This window comes from Anser brachyrhynchus (genome assembly GCF_964034855.1).
Source record: "Anser brachyrhynchus genome assembly, chromosome: 2".
NCBI classification, from domain to species: domain Eukaryota; kingdom Metazoa; phylum Chordata; class Aves; order Anseriformes; family Anatidae; genus Anser; species Anser brachyrhynchus.
Genome location: NC_137695.1, coordinates 46564861 through 46579384, shown reverse-complemented (window position 1 = coordinate 46579384; position 14524 = coordinate 46564861). Strand labels below are relative to the sequence as shown.

Sequence of the window (14524 nt, the reverse complement as noted above, 5' to 3'; positions counted from 1 at the left end):
ACCTTACATTCTTATTCCTTAGTAACTCTGAAACTCAGAGGTGTGATTAAAGAGAGGAGTGTATCAGGGCTGGAAAATATGATGTGAGAACATCTGGAGACAATTGGCAGAGTGTAAAAATAGACTCTATGTCCTAATATATACATTTTTTTTCTGTTTCCAATGTCTGTGAATCTGTTCTATCAGGCAGTTTTATAAACTTTTAACAGCAGACTATCAAAACAATGAGTGAGACTGTACTTAATCACGTGGCATCTAACACTTTGTAAGGATAAGACTAGAAGAAGTAACCCTTCTCTCAAAATTAGAGCATGTGCTCATCCCTGGCATAGCCAAATAGTCTTCCACTCACACACTGCCAATATGCTGAGCATGTCCCCAGCCTGAACACTGACACCGAGCTGATAAACAACCCCCTCTCTCCCTCTGTCTCTCTGGATACGTGAAAGGCCTTGCTCATGCCACTAACTCTCTGCACAAACGGCACTTGAAAAAACAAGTTTAGGGTTTGGTTTATAAGGGTGATCGCAAAGGGTCAGCAAGAAAGGGTGTTTTACTGCTCTTCACAAACCAATGTGAGCCGGAGGAATTGCACAGGTCTGAGTTTATTTAACAGACGATGCTCGGATCAGACTTGAAATCTTTACTTTCTTGGAAAAGTCAACCTGCTGTTTTCTTCAAATGTGCTCATTCTGCATATTTGGATTCATGCAGAATAAATGGTTCATTCCCTGCTAAAGCTCACCAACTTTTGTAGGTTTTTGCATCTGAGAACACTGCTGAAGGGGAGTTAGCTTCTGTTTAAAAAGAAAACCCACAAGAAGACATTAAGCCATCACACTACTTTTGGCAACCAGCTCTGCTATGTTTGCAGGCCCCAATCTTTGTGCAGAACATGGGCAAGGTGGGGTGCATGGATGGGGAAACAAGGCAAAACTTCATGGATGAAGCTGATCTTTCAAAACTGAATGGGAAGTGGGCAGTGGAGCCATTTATTCAGAACCTTTCAGCCCTACTTTGCTATGCTTAAGGCAAGACACCCCTCCTCCCCCAGCATGATAATGCCACCAGGTAGGGTCAGCAAACTGAGCAAATGTGAGAAACAAAGAAGACTCCACACAAAGACAAGAAAAATGCATGAAAGGTAAGGAACCTCAGTCAAGCAAAGTACATGAGACAGTAAGAAAACTCAAGATAGCTGAAAACACCAACTGAAATAAAGATTTGCATCTGTGATTCTTAATAGGATGAAAATGTAGAAATCAGTGCAATCTCATTTCTCCCAGGGAAAGTGGGAAAAGAAGACATGCACACAAACACTGGGGTCTGTCATACCAGAGATTAGGCCAGTCACTGACCACACCCTGACTACGCTGTCATTTTGCTAAGTCTAGCATTTTGCTTTATCTAGCCTTTAAGCTTCATACTCTCTGGGGCCAAAAAAGGGAGAATTGGGACCTTTCATACAAAACACTCAGTTCTTCCTGCCGTGGAAGAACAGAGTGAAGAGCTGGGGAAGGGAAAAAAAAAAGCCTGAATTCATTCCCTTTCCATTTTTCATTACACTAAATGTTCTCAGGAGAGATTAATGTCTGTTCACGGTCAGGCATTACTTCATCCAAGAAGGAGAACTACCCGGTCATCACTCTGAGAGATGAAAGCAACCTGAGATCAAATCATCACTCCTGCTTTAATCAAGTCATCATCTGAACTAAGTCCAATCAAGGAAAAACAACAACAACAACAACCAAAACAATGTGTTTTGAGGCAAAACCTCAAAACTTGTGTCCCTGTTCACCAAAATCATACAATAAACAGTAATGGGAAAGACCGCTAATCAGACATTTCTACAACAGGATTCCTATTGTCCAGCTGTACCTGAAACCTCACTCTGGCAAAACTTCCGTGCTCAGGATTGAGGCCCATGAGCAAAGAAGACTCCCACCTAGAAACTGATGCTTGAAGCCCTGGTGCCCTGAGCAGCCCCAGGTCGGGGCTTTCTACACCCTACGTCAAGGCATGGCAATGCTGAGATGCTGCAGCCGGATTGCCCTCTGGTGGCTAGCAGGGCGACAGGAGCTGGCACCCCAATTTTGCTCTGACTTGCTGAGGGTGTGCAAGTAAGCCTTGGGCCTCTTCCCTGCATAATTTGGCTTCCCACCTGCAGAACAGGTAGAGAAGCTAATCGTGCACCTTGTTATGGTGCTTATTTCTATTTATGACAAACATTTAGAGTACACTGAGCACAGAAGCAGTTAAGGGCTATTCATTTCTGGTCTCACTAATGAGGTATGAGTTGTTCGATTTATCTGCACAAAACACTCTGAGAGCCTCAGAAGAAGAAATAATGCACGACACCATTATTTTGTAATTTTTTGTAACTGCATCTGTGTCTGAATTACCACAGATGTTTGTGTCTTCGATGCAGCATGAAGTAGCGAGGTTATTATTTTTTTTCTTGTTGCTTTGGTGAGAGAAGCACACTGTGCCATGCCACGGTAACTCACAAGACCCCAACATTACTACTATTCACAGCCATGCTGAGGGGGCAAAGGTGCATATAATCACATGGCTGGACATTACCATGCCTGCCATCTGCTCCTCCTGCACCTACAGGGAAGTGAACCAGAGGCATCCATCTGTCACTCCACTCGAGTTTCTTCCTTGGGTCAGGCATCATGCTTTGGCTGCAAAATTGGTATACTTTAGGGGATCATTTTCCTACAAAGCATCCTGCTCCTGCCAAGTGTCTGCTATTGGTCCCTCTGTCTCATGTGATAATCAACCAGCTTAGATAGCTGTTTGATATCTAACATTAGTGTAAATGGGCAAAATTTAAAGAAAATGCAACAAAGAAGAGATATGAAAACATTAAAATGATTTGGTAGATCAGTTCTCTCTTTGGAACTGGGGGTGGAGGGAACCAGGTCATATTTAACACCAGTATAAATCTAAATATGATCTACTGAATAGAAATTTTTCCCCTGAAAATTAAACTATCAGAGCCACCAAGACCAGAACCTGGAGCTGATCACACCAGCTGTGGGCTGACAATGACTAAATTACTGTAATAGCAAAAGCCAGCAGTTGTCAAGAAAATAAAATAATAATAAAATACAATAAATTAAGAGATACTTGAGCAATCTCAGATGAGTATTCATGTGAGTAGCTGCATGTGAAAAAGGACTTGAACGCACTTTCCATACACTGATGTGGAAAACAGGAGGAACGTCCTTAAGATGGCGTTTTAATGGATACCTACTAACTTTAAGTTTTTCAAATAAATGTTCTGCAAAATCTATGCATTTGCAATACAGTATGAGTGCTACATTAGCTGCAGTAAAGCTGTGCCAAAAAGATGAGTTTTAGTGGGAGATGTCCCTGCCCATGGCAGGGGGTTGGAACCAGGTGATCTTTAACGTCCCTTCCAATTCAAACCAGCCTGTGATTCTGCGATTCTATGAGCTGAGCAAGCCCTAACTTGAATTAAAATCTGCTTTGTCTTCATTGTTGTCTGAATTGAAGCAACAAATCCAGAGATTTTCTGTACTACAGGCATGGCCCAAGTTTATAATTATGCACATCAGAAGGACAAAGCAATGAGTACCTGTACGCTGTGGCTTACTGAATATACACAGTATGCATTGAAGCTAATGGAAAAAGTAGGGATTGAAGCTTGAACATGGTTTTCAACAACATAAACGTCAACAGAAGGGCACAAGAAAACCAGTCACAGCTCATGTAACTAATTGGTCTATATTCATCATACTTGTCTGTACCATTTCTGTATTTTACTAATATAATATGTGAAGTAAACACATAAAGTAAAATACTGTAATTTATTTCAATGGAGTTCTAATGACAAAGCTAATCATGAACTCAAATATTTCTGTGAATCTGATTCAGTGAATTAAAACAGCATCAGTGGAGTGACTTTGGACTTACTCTAATAGAAGCATAGGCAGAATTTAATCTTTAGACCCTATAAAAGCATTAATAAAAAACTACTTTCATTTGTTGCTTACAGCAGTGAAACAATTTGGTATCCAACAGCTCATAGACTGGAAGATAAAAGTTCAGAAAGAAACCTTCAATTGTTACGCAGAGCAACAGAGATCCCAAGATTTCCCGTTGGTGAGAACCTTCTTCTTGTTACAGACTCAGTTCACTATGATTCACATTCTTGCATCTTCTGTTCAGCTGTGTGAAGTATTTCCTAAACAATACTAAAAGCTAACCATTTCCAATGCTTTCATGTTCCTGTTAAATATGCTGTTACTTCATCGACTGACCTGTAAGTACTGAGCTTTCTCTTTACCAAAGCATGCTCATGATTTCTATTTCAGTTGTAATGATAATTTTCAGAGAAGAGAAATTCAGGATCATTTTTTTTTTCCTCGAGTATTCTGGATATAATTTTTTTTTTTTTGAATTGTAGCTTCCATTCACTCTTTCAGGCTAAGCATTGAATTCAGTGACTGCAAGCATAGCACAGTGGAAGGGACAGACATTACTTTTTGAGGGCGAGCAGCTTGGGTTGCCTACCTAAACTTTTCAGCATTCTCCTCACAGTCTGATTAATTCTTGTTCAAATGCTATTAAATAAAATTAAAGGAATGAAAACTGCAGGTGCTCTATCATTGCCAGCAGTGTTTTAAAGTATTGCAATCTGAATATACATTAAAAACAGCCTAAGGGTGCTTTTAGCATAGTGGCTTAGAACTTAGCAAAGCTCCTTTAAAAAAGAGACCCATTAATCCCCTCCATCACAAGAACTGGCTATAGAGAGGAGCCATCACAAATACAATTCAGTTCAAAGCTGAATAAATAGCTAGAAGGCTGCTGATGGGAATATTGTAGAAGCACAGCGGTCAGACATAGATTTCCAAGGTCTTTTTCTTTACATCATCTCCAAAGTGTGCCATGGAGCACTCTCTGGGGGTGAAGATAAGCTATCCGCAACATAGGTTAGCCTCTGCCTCCCTGAGAAGGCTGTAGGAGACACAGGCAACTTCAATGTCTCCCAACAAAACACTTGAGAAATTGTGGCATTTTTGTCAAAGCAATCACTGCAATGTATTTTCTCCACAAGATGATAGCTGAGTGTATAGTGCACTTGCAGATATCCATCAGCTTTATGTTTGTAGAGCATCTAAACAGTGGGTTCCTAGTCCTTGCTGGGGTCTGTAGAGGCTCCTGGGCTGGAACCAGCAACACTGAAATACCACTGCCCTAACAAGAAGGCAGACCAAACAGCAAATTCACTGATGACTGTTTCCATGTTGTGCTCCTTGCTGCTGCTCATGGGCATCTCCTGAATGAGTTACGGGCAAAGCTACACATCCCCTTTTTTCCAGTTGAGCAATCCTAACAAGTTCCTGTGTCAATCAGCAGTGCCAAGGTCTTCTACAAATGAAAACACAGATGAAGATGGGGAACAAGGCACAAGATTGATGCAGTTCATATGCAAACTTGCCTTGGAGGCAATATCTTAACAATCTACAGTGCCTGATGAATGCACCATAGCGTAGTAAATATGCTTAATGCAAGTGTGGCAGACAGGCTGGAATTCTCTTATGCTGAGCAATGGAAAAATGGATTAGGTATTGAATAAAAATAAATTAATATTTTAAAATGCTGGAATGTGTGGCAAATTCAGTAAACTATGAGGTAGCTGTTTCCCTCTAGATAAATACAGTTCCCAATCTTTAACTCTTACAGTTTAATATAAACAAAAAAGCCTCAGATCTGTCATGAAAATACAACATTGATAGTGATAAGAAACAATATGAATGGTATCAATGATACCATCTAATACAGCTGATGATTTTATATATGAAAACTGTAAAAGAGGTGCTTATGAATGGTGATTTATTTCTTCATTAAAACACTTGTCCTTCAAACCAAACCCTGTAATTTATTGAAATTAACAGGGTCTTAAAATTGGAATACGTATTATAAATTAATGCCTTTTTGAGCTTATATAATGTCAAGCATAATGTTATTGGCATCCTACCTTTCCTGTGTAAAAAATACTGCATGCTGCACTAATACATATTGGCTTACTTAGAAAAGCAAAGCTAAGAATGTAAATCTCTAAAGCCCATTTACCAGAGGCTCTCACAATACTCTGCCGTAACTCAATCCAAAACTGCCATAGTTCTACATTTTCCAAACCTGAGAAGCTCTCAGTTCAGTGTCTAGTGCATTTCAGGGCTGTCAGACTGAAACCACTGCACCTAACAACTTTATAAAGGGAAAACCTTCTCACTGCGAAATTCATGACTGTTTCCTACTCTTGCACAGCTGCATTATACAAAATGCGTTTTGCTTTGTCGTGAATGAAAAAGCAGCCACAGACGACAAGTCTCACAGAACGACTTCATTTTCTTTCTTACTACAGATTGGATGTGCAGAGAACCACACTGATCTGAGACAATCTTCTCAACCTTTGCTGGCTGAGTTACCCATGCCTGCTCCTCTCTTCTCCTCCTTCAGTGGTAGGGTTTTGGAAGGGCTTTCCAGCTGCACTTTGGAAAGGGCACCCAGAAATGCTGCTCTAAGAAATTCTAGGTTTGGTCCTCCTTGTTGGCTGTAAGGGAGTTACTTCTTTTAATAACTCATCCATGGCTGTACGTCCTAAGCAACAACAACAAAAAAAAACCAGACCTGCATACTGAGTGGGAGTCAAACACTACTGTGGTCATCTAGCGGCTCATGTGAAGAGCTGCCTGGCATTGTGAAGCAGAGAACTAATCCTCACTGATCCCATGACTGAGAAACTACACTACACTACACTACAAAAAAAAAAAAAGCCCTTGATTCCCTCCTCTACCAAATACATTTTTTTTGTTTCCCTCTTTGCACAAGAACTAGTGGGTCCAGGTGAAAAGTAGTGTACTGAACATGAAACAATGCCACCTCTGCTGCCTTTTTTTAGCTTGCTTTTCTCTATCTGTCTTTTCTACAAAGATGATGGAAGCTTCCAAAACAAGAAGATAGTGCCACAGGCAAAATCAAAATAGGTGATTTTCCCCCTTTTGTTTTTCAGAAGTCTCTTCTATAGAGGATTCCCGTGCTGGTTGCCAGGGGCTCTCGGCAGCAGAAAAGCTGACTGAGCTTTGTTATGAAATGTCATTCTTAAAAGTCTTTTTATTAATATTTTTCCCAGATTTATTTGTTACAGCAGCAAAAGATTTACTGCAAGTTCTAGAGTTATGTTTGGAGTGTTCATAATCCACGAATGTGAAGGATGTTGAAACTATGCAAAAACGCATTCCTTTCCAAAGTAACATTAATAATACATTTGCAGATATTGAGACCCGCTCTACACTAGTTGAGATAGAGTATGGGTGTAATGTATTCCCAAGCACTGTGGATAAATCACCTCTATAAATTCTTCATGCTATGCTGTAATCTCCAAAAGCTCTCTGACTAGTAAAAATCAGCCTGGCTGAGCAGTCTGGGATTCTTCTCACTATCTTATTATTCATCTGCCAGTGTGCGGTGGTTTTACCCAGCTGGGCAGCTGAGCTCCACCACAACCGCTCTCTCACTCCCTCTCCTCAAAGGAAGAGGGGGAGAAAACATGATGGAAAGGGCTCAAGAGTGGAGATAAGGACAGGGAGATCGCTCACCAATTACTGTCATAGGTAAACAAGACTAAACATAGGGAGATTAATGCAATTTATTGCCCATTACTAACAGAGTAGAACACTGAAACTAAAACCAAACTAAAACCACCTTCCCCTCATCCACCATCTTCTACCCCCTCACCCCAAGCAGTGCAGGGAAATGGGAAATGGGGCTGTGGTCAGTCCCTAACGCTTCATCTTCCCACACGGTCACTCTCTGTCCCTGCTCCCCGTGGGGTCCCTCCCACGGGATGCCGTCCTTCCCGAACTGAGCCTGCGGGGGCTGCCCACAGGCAGCAGCTCTTCAAGAACTGCTCCCACACGGCTCCGTACCACGGGGTCCATCCCCCAGGAGCAAACTGCTCCAGCACGGGTCCCCCACATGTGGGCGGCAGCTCCCCCCAGACCCCTGCTCCTGCGTGGGCTCCTCTCCACGGGCTGCAGCTCCGGCCCGGGGCCTGCTCCTGCGGGGGCTCTCCATGGGCCGCAGCCTCCTCCAGGCCACATCCACCTGCTCCACCGGGGGCTCCTCCACGGGCTGCAGCGTGGAGATCTGCTCCGTGTGGGACCCATGGGCTGCAGGGGGACAGCCTGCTCCACCAGGGGCCTCTCCACAGCCCGCAGGGGAACTGCTGCTGCGTGCCTGGAGCACCTCCTGCCCTCCTGCTGCACTGACCTTGGGGGCTGCAGGGCTGGTTCTCACTCCTCTCTCTCTCCCAGCTGCTGTTGTGCAGCAGGGTTTTTTTTTTTTCTTTTCCATTTCTTAAATCTGCTCTCCCTGAGGCCCACCCAGCATCGTTCATGGCTCAGCTCTGGCCAGTGGCGAGTCCCTTTTGGAGCTGGCTCCAATCTGACATGGGGCAGCTGCTGGGCTCTGCTCACAGAGGCCACCCCTGCAGTCCCCCTCCTACCAAGCCCCTTGCCACCCAAACCCAATACACAGTGACACCTGAGGTCGAAACAGCCAATGTCTTTACACATATGGCACCACATAACTTTACTTCAGCAAAGTCTTAATTGTTTTTTAAAAACACTAACACAAACCTGCACACCTCTCTCCTAACCCGCCCTGTGCATATCAGATCACTCTTAAAAATGTACTTGTCTGTGCTTTGCTTTTCATGATAGGGCACAGTACTCAAAGCTTTTCAGTACTTTTTGCTTGGTCTCCTTAGTTATACAAGTATCTGGTATAAAAGGCAGACTCATGTTTCCACTTGTAGCAACATTCATGTGCATGCTTTCCTGGAAGCAAATTTAAACATGCAATCACAATAAAATATTTGTTAACACCTCTGAATCAGTTCTTCCAAAATCACTTGAAATGGACATACTGCATGCCAGTCCTTTCTTAATGGTGATAAGCATCATATTCTACTCACAACTAACCTTTGGAGGAATATACCTCTATAAGCTCATGCATTACTTTAAAAATCAACTGTAAATACCACTTTGAAGATTTTAGTACCTAGGCAAGCCCAATGCTTGGGTTGAGTTTCATTCCTGTGTGAATAATGTTTCCCAGAGCAAAAAACATGCAGAAGCACATCCCTTCCGCTAGATCGTGGGCTAGGTAACATACCACTCCTATCAACATAGCCACTGAACAGGAACAGAAACTCTTGTCACAGCCAGTGACAATATGCCTCCACTCCAAAAAGCAGGACATACAATACGCAGTTTGGAGATGCGGCAGGACCATGTGTGATCTCCTTTCCTCCATAGATACAAAGCTTTAATCCTCTCAATCCACAGGACAAAACAGGCTTTTCACTTGTCCATGCCACGTTGAAAAACATCACCTCTGCTGGACCGTGAACCACTGAGGGCTGAGATTTCCCAGTCTGCCCTAAGTCAAAAGACAGCGAGTATAAGAGGGACTCTGTCATAACTTTGCTGCATTGTCTGAAAAGCTGAACGCAACTTGCAAATGAATTTGAGAGCAACATGTCTTTACTCCATAAATCTCACGTTTATGATTACATGTGTTAGGATAGGTGTTGGTAACATCATAATCAAACACCATCTGATTTCCAGATGAGTATTTGGATTCGTGAATTCAGTTGGATTCATATCTCATCCGCTGACATTTTGACAGCAGACACCTGAGGGTGCAGAGAACGTTCCCTGTAGGGGACACAACCCTTTGAGGACTAAACACAGGATTATTCAACCAGAAAATTTAATTTTAAAAGATAAATACTAGGAGACAGATTTCTTTTTTTCATTCATTTTTCACACTTTCTGTAATAATCCAAATACTTCTAAAAATAAAACCAGAAGGATCGCATAACCAATGCCTGTTAATAGAAAAATAATTGGCTTAAATGAGGCACATGCTCAAAAGCACAAAATAAATGGCCCAACAATTCTTTGGAGAGTTACAGTATTTTTAGCCATATGGTATTTCTTATTAATTGTTATAAATACTATGAGCCAACTATATGTTCGGCACTGTACAACACATCCACATACTGTCAAATCTTAACCCAAAATGCTTCAGTTCAAAAGATTAAGATATGTAGGAACAGGGGATACTGAGAAAATAGTGACAAGAACAACAGCCCAGGTGCTCCTTGATATTAGACAGTGAATTAGTCCCTGCTCCTTGCAGCTGCATCAGGATCATCTCTCACTGGGGAATTACAAAATGGACTCTAAGTTCTTTCTCCCCCACAGCCAGCAAAAGGAAAGAAGGAAGAAAAAGGGAGCATATTTAGGGGCTTAACAACACACACCAGCTCTACAACATATTTTGGGCCTTTAGCAATTTATGATAATTGAAAGTAACCCTCAAGCTGTTCTTCTTTGTGTGATGGGGCTGCTCTGGAGCACAGCCAGCCTGGAGTCCAGAGCGGCATAAGCTCCCAGGCTGAACTGTGCCATGAAGCTCTAGGTCACAGCAGAGCCTGTGGAACAATGCTGAAAATTTTTATAAAGCAGTGAAAACCACTGTGGGAAAGACACTTTGCTCTGGTAGCAGTGAAGCACAAGCAGCTGGATGTTCTGGTTTGAGCTTGGTGCTACAGCATCCCCACAGCTCTCCCTGCAGCCTATTTTACATGAGGCCACATGCAGGAAAGAGTGACTTTCTTAGGGCTGTGAAGAACCACATGAAGTCAGCAAATGGCATCACTATCTTCCACAAGAAAGAAGGATATTTTCCATACTGGAAAACACCAATGAAGACAGGTGCCTTGCAATCCAGAGGAGAAGCTCAATGGCCAGGAAGGTTAACGGATGGTCCCAATAATGATACAGACCAAGACGTTTGTCTCAGAACAACCTTTGATTTCTGAAACATTCCTGAAAAAAGAGTGAGTCAAGTCTATGTGCACTGCATACCTCTCACCCCAGGTTTTCTCTGGCTCTGTAAACTACAAGGAGAGAGGACCTTCCTTTTTCCTGCAGTAGCCCTTCCTTGGAAGATGTACACTAAGCATTCTCTACCTTGTGATGTCTCCTGTACAGCAGTCTCTACCTCGGAGGTCAGAAGACTTTTATCTGATTCCCTATCAGCAACATCTATGGTTTGTAGCTAGTCTGCTAGTAATAGTCCCAGTCATAAATGTCCCAAGGGTAAGGAAAGATGCACTGCAAATACGCACAGCCAAGGCCCAGGGTTCTGTTTCCCTATCTTCTAGATGTTATCCTATCTTGCAAATGATCTCTCTCCCTAAGAGATTGCTCTGCTTGAAAAAAAAAAAAAGCTGCCAGTGTCCATTCATATTAAGCCACTGCAACTACTCCATTCCTGTGCATCCTCCTTGTCCACTCCTGGGAATCACTCAGCACTTTCTTCATCCCTAAGCACCAAGCGTTCTTTCCCTCTGTCTGGCAGAGCTGCCCCCCATCTCTCTCCAGTGCAGGCTTCATCCTCAATAACTGTCAGTGCATTTCTGTGCAGAACAGGCTGTAATGTGATTAATTTTATGCTTCACAACCTCAGTGTAAGAAGTAGGTCCCGGGGTAGGGATTTGACATGAAGCTCTCATGCACGTACAGGGCCTCGGTCAGAAAAACAGCTCTTCCTTCCTGAAATGGCAGAATAATACAGCTTTGAACTACACGAAATGGCCAATTGCTCTAAGGAAACGACACTGCCAAACCTGAGCACTACTGAAGGGAAAGACATGAAACAGGAGATAATTGCTCCATTCTACCTCCAAGACAAGGCCAAAAGATCACAGGGTTTGCAACCATTTCCTTCTCTCTGTGTGCTGCGCTTTAAGGCTCTGAATTAACTCTCTCAATACAAATACAAGTGGTTTGCCTTGCAAGCATATACTTACCATTGTCCATTTATCAGGTACTTGCATTGTTTGCTATCTTCACTTTCTCCTCTCCGTGACATCTTAATTGTAGTGTCTGCATGTTAATTGTTAATGCCCTCAGCAATGAGAAGCTGTGATATTACAATGAATTTGCAGCCTCTACAGGAGGGAGTGCTATCTAATGCTTTAAAACATACTGCAAAACCATCGTTCTCCTTCTCATGGGATGCTAACTTCAAGAAGCAGTGCCTTTTTCAAATGATAAGGAATTAGAAACGTCATGCTAAGAACTGAGAGATTCTCATGGGCTGGCTGCAAGGGAATTCCAGCAGCAGCAAAGTCCTGGGACCTACAGAAAGGGTTTCTAATCTGGTCAGAAATGATGCTGTTTTCCACGCAGTTTACACAATAGCACTGTCGCTAATTTGCTACCACTGTAAATGTGTGCTTGATTCAGTGTCCCTTTTTAAATTTTCCTTTGTAACTCTTGGTCTTGCAAAGCATTGATTATTATTCATTAGCTCTGAAGTAAAAGACATGTCAGGCTCTGCACAGTATTACAGTTTTGAAACAAAGTCTGCTCCCTTACATTAGAAGAAAAGGGATCAGATTTTCCAAAGAATCTTGGCACTCCATATTAAAGCGACATGCCTACTGCAATTCTTAAAGGCACCTGCAAGAGTTTCACACTTAACTGCCATTAAAATAAAAAGCAGATTAACGTCTGGTTAGTCTCCTTAAGTACTTAGGGAAACTCACTGAATTCTCAACTGAGTTATTAAGCATTTGCTGATTTGGAAAACCCAGCCCCAAAGTCTTGCCTTTGTCCCTGAATATGACAGGAGCCAGCTCTCAAGTGAGAAGAGTAGCTTGGAGAACCACGTAATCATCCCTGTACAGAAGAAAAGCTCAGTGATGGGAAAGCTGGTAGACCTATACAGCAGTGCTCTTTCTGCAAGTGTTTGTTACAGGTGGAGTTTTGAAGTCTTTTGTTGAGTTGAATGTGCTTAAATTTTGACATGAGCTCAAGTTCTTTGTCAATCTACTGTAGAATTGGATAGGACATTTGTATATTTGCTGTTTAGAGATGTGACAGGGATAATACCCATCACATGAGGCCGTATTCTTTGGATGACACTTGGTTTTATATATGCTTCTTCTAAATTATTTACGCAGTCTACAGTGGACATACACAAGTGATCAAAGCTAGCATAACCTCTACAGTTAGAACTTCCTTGTCAAAAAGTGCCAAGGGGTGGGTGGAGGGGGAAGCGTTCAAAGGCTTTGCAAAAAGTCGAAGACATTTCTAACATAGAAAACTTCCAGAACCTAAAGTCAGCAGTATAAATATCCCTGTATTACTGATAGCAGTACTAAGTGTCCATGTGCCTGGCAGTTCACACATAAGGGAATATCAAATAACAATGTTTATTAAGTATCTAACAGTTAGTCATTTTTCTGTCCTTGCAGGAACGCTGTCACAGGCACTGGATTATTCATGGACACTAGACAGCAGTGTGTGTGCTGCCATAAAAATTGTTGTATGTCAAATTATTGGAACACAGTCCAACAGAGATTCAAGCGTATGGCTAGTGCTGCCGTAGGAGTAAAGCTTGCTAAGAGCTCGATTTACATATTTAACTGCATTTGCTGGGTTAGGGCTTGATTACATTGTCAGAAACATACCAACGTCTCCTAGGCACAAAGAGCATGAAAAGAAGGCTTTGGTGAAGGAACAAAGTGTTTGACGGGATGTTTTTGGTTTATAATGCAACATAAAGCAAAGCTGGAGACATGGAGGCCAGGAATAAAATCGCAATCCTGCTAAAGTCAATGGGAGTTTTGCCACTGAACTCAACAGGACCACTATTTCACGGTCACTAGGCTCCTGTCAGTGTATCAGTAACAATTCTTCCTCCACTTGACTTGATGCTGAGTATCAGAGACAGACACATTACATTACACAAGCTGCTGAGTCTTTGTTCCTAAAGTTTCATTTCTGTTAGAGATGGATGAATAGACTTTTGAAAAGGAAAATAGGGAAAAGTCAAATTTTTACTCCTGTCTATTCACTTTCCCTCTAAAACCTCTCTCAAGGCTTGAGGCAAACAATACTGGATCTGAAATAAAAGATTAGACAGACACATTGTGTTATAATGGGGATTGCTCCAGGTCCAAAACACAAATAATTCACAACACTGAATGGAAAGAATATTATGGATTAATTTTTGATCTGTCAAATAATCTCTTTAACAAGAGTGAAAGGAATTTTAAAACCAAGCCCTCGCAGCATTTTCCAGTTTGGGTAAACAACCACATTTATGCAAATGTATTTAATATCTCTTGGTTTTCTAGCATAATGGTCATAGATATCGTTATTAGGATGTCCCACCACCAGTCTGAATGCTTGACGCATACAAACGCTGGAAAGTTATACGTGTTCTCATTAATTTTCAAAAATCTACAGGGTTCTAACACAAACAGTGCCAGTATAAGCATATAAATGAAGGTACTTAATGCCAAGAACATAATCAGACTATCAAATGGTATGTGTGAAAGCATGAATTGCTTGTCTGCCAATAGAATGAGCAAACATAACAACCTAACTGTCTGCTG

The 14524-nt window shown here is 42.0% G+C and overlaps 1 protein-coding gene across 9 annotated transcripts in view; it reads right to left on the bottom strand.

Annotated features, from left to right (window-relative positions):
- Window positions 1-14524, bottom strand: part of TMEM108 (transmembrane protein 108) — a 276598-nt gene that overhangs the window by 59980 nt on the left and 202094 nt on the right. The gene's annotated exons all lie outside the window — the stretch shown is intronic.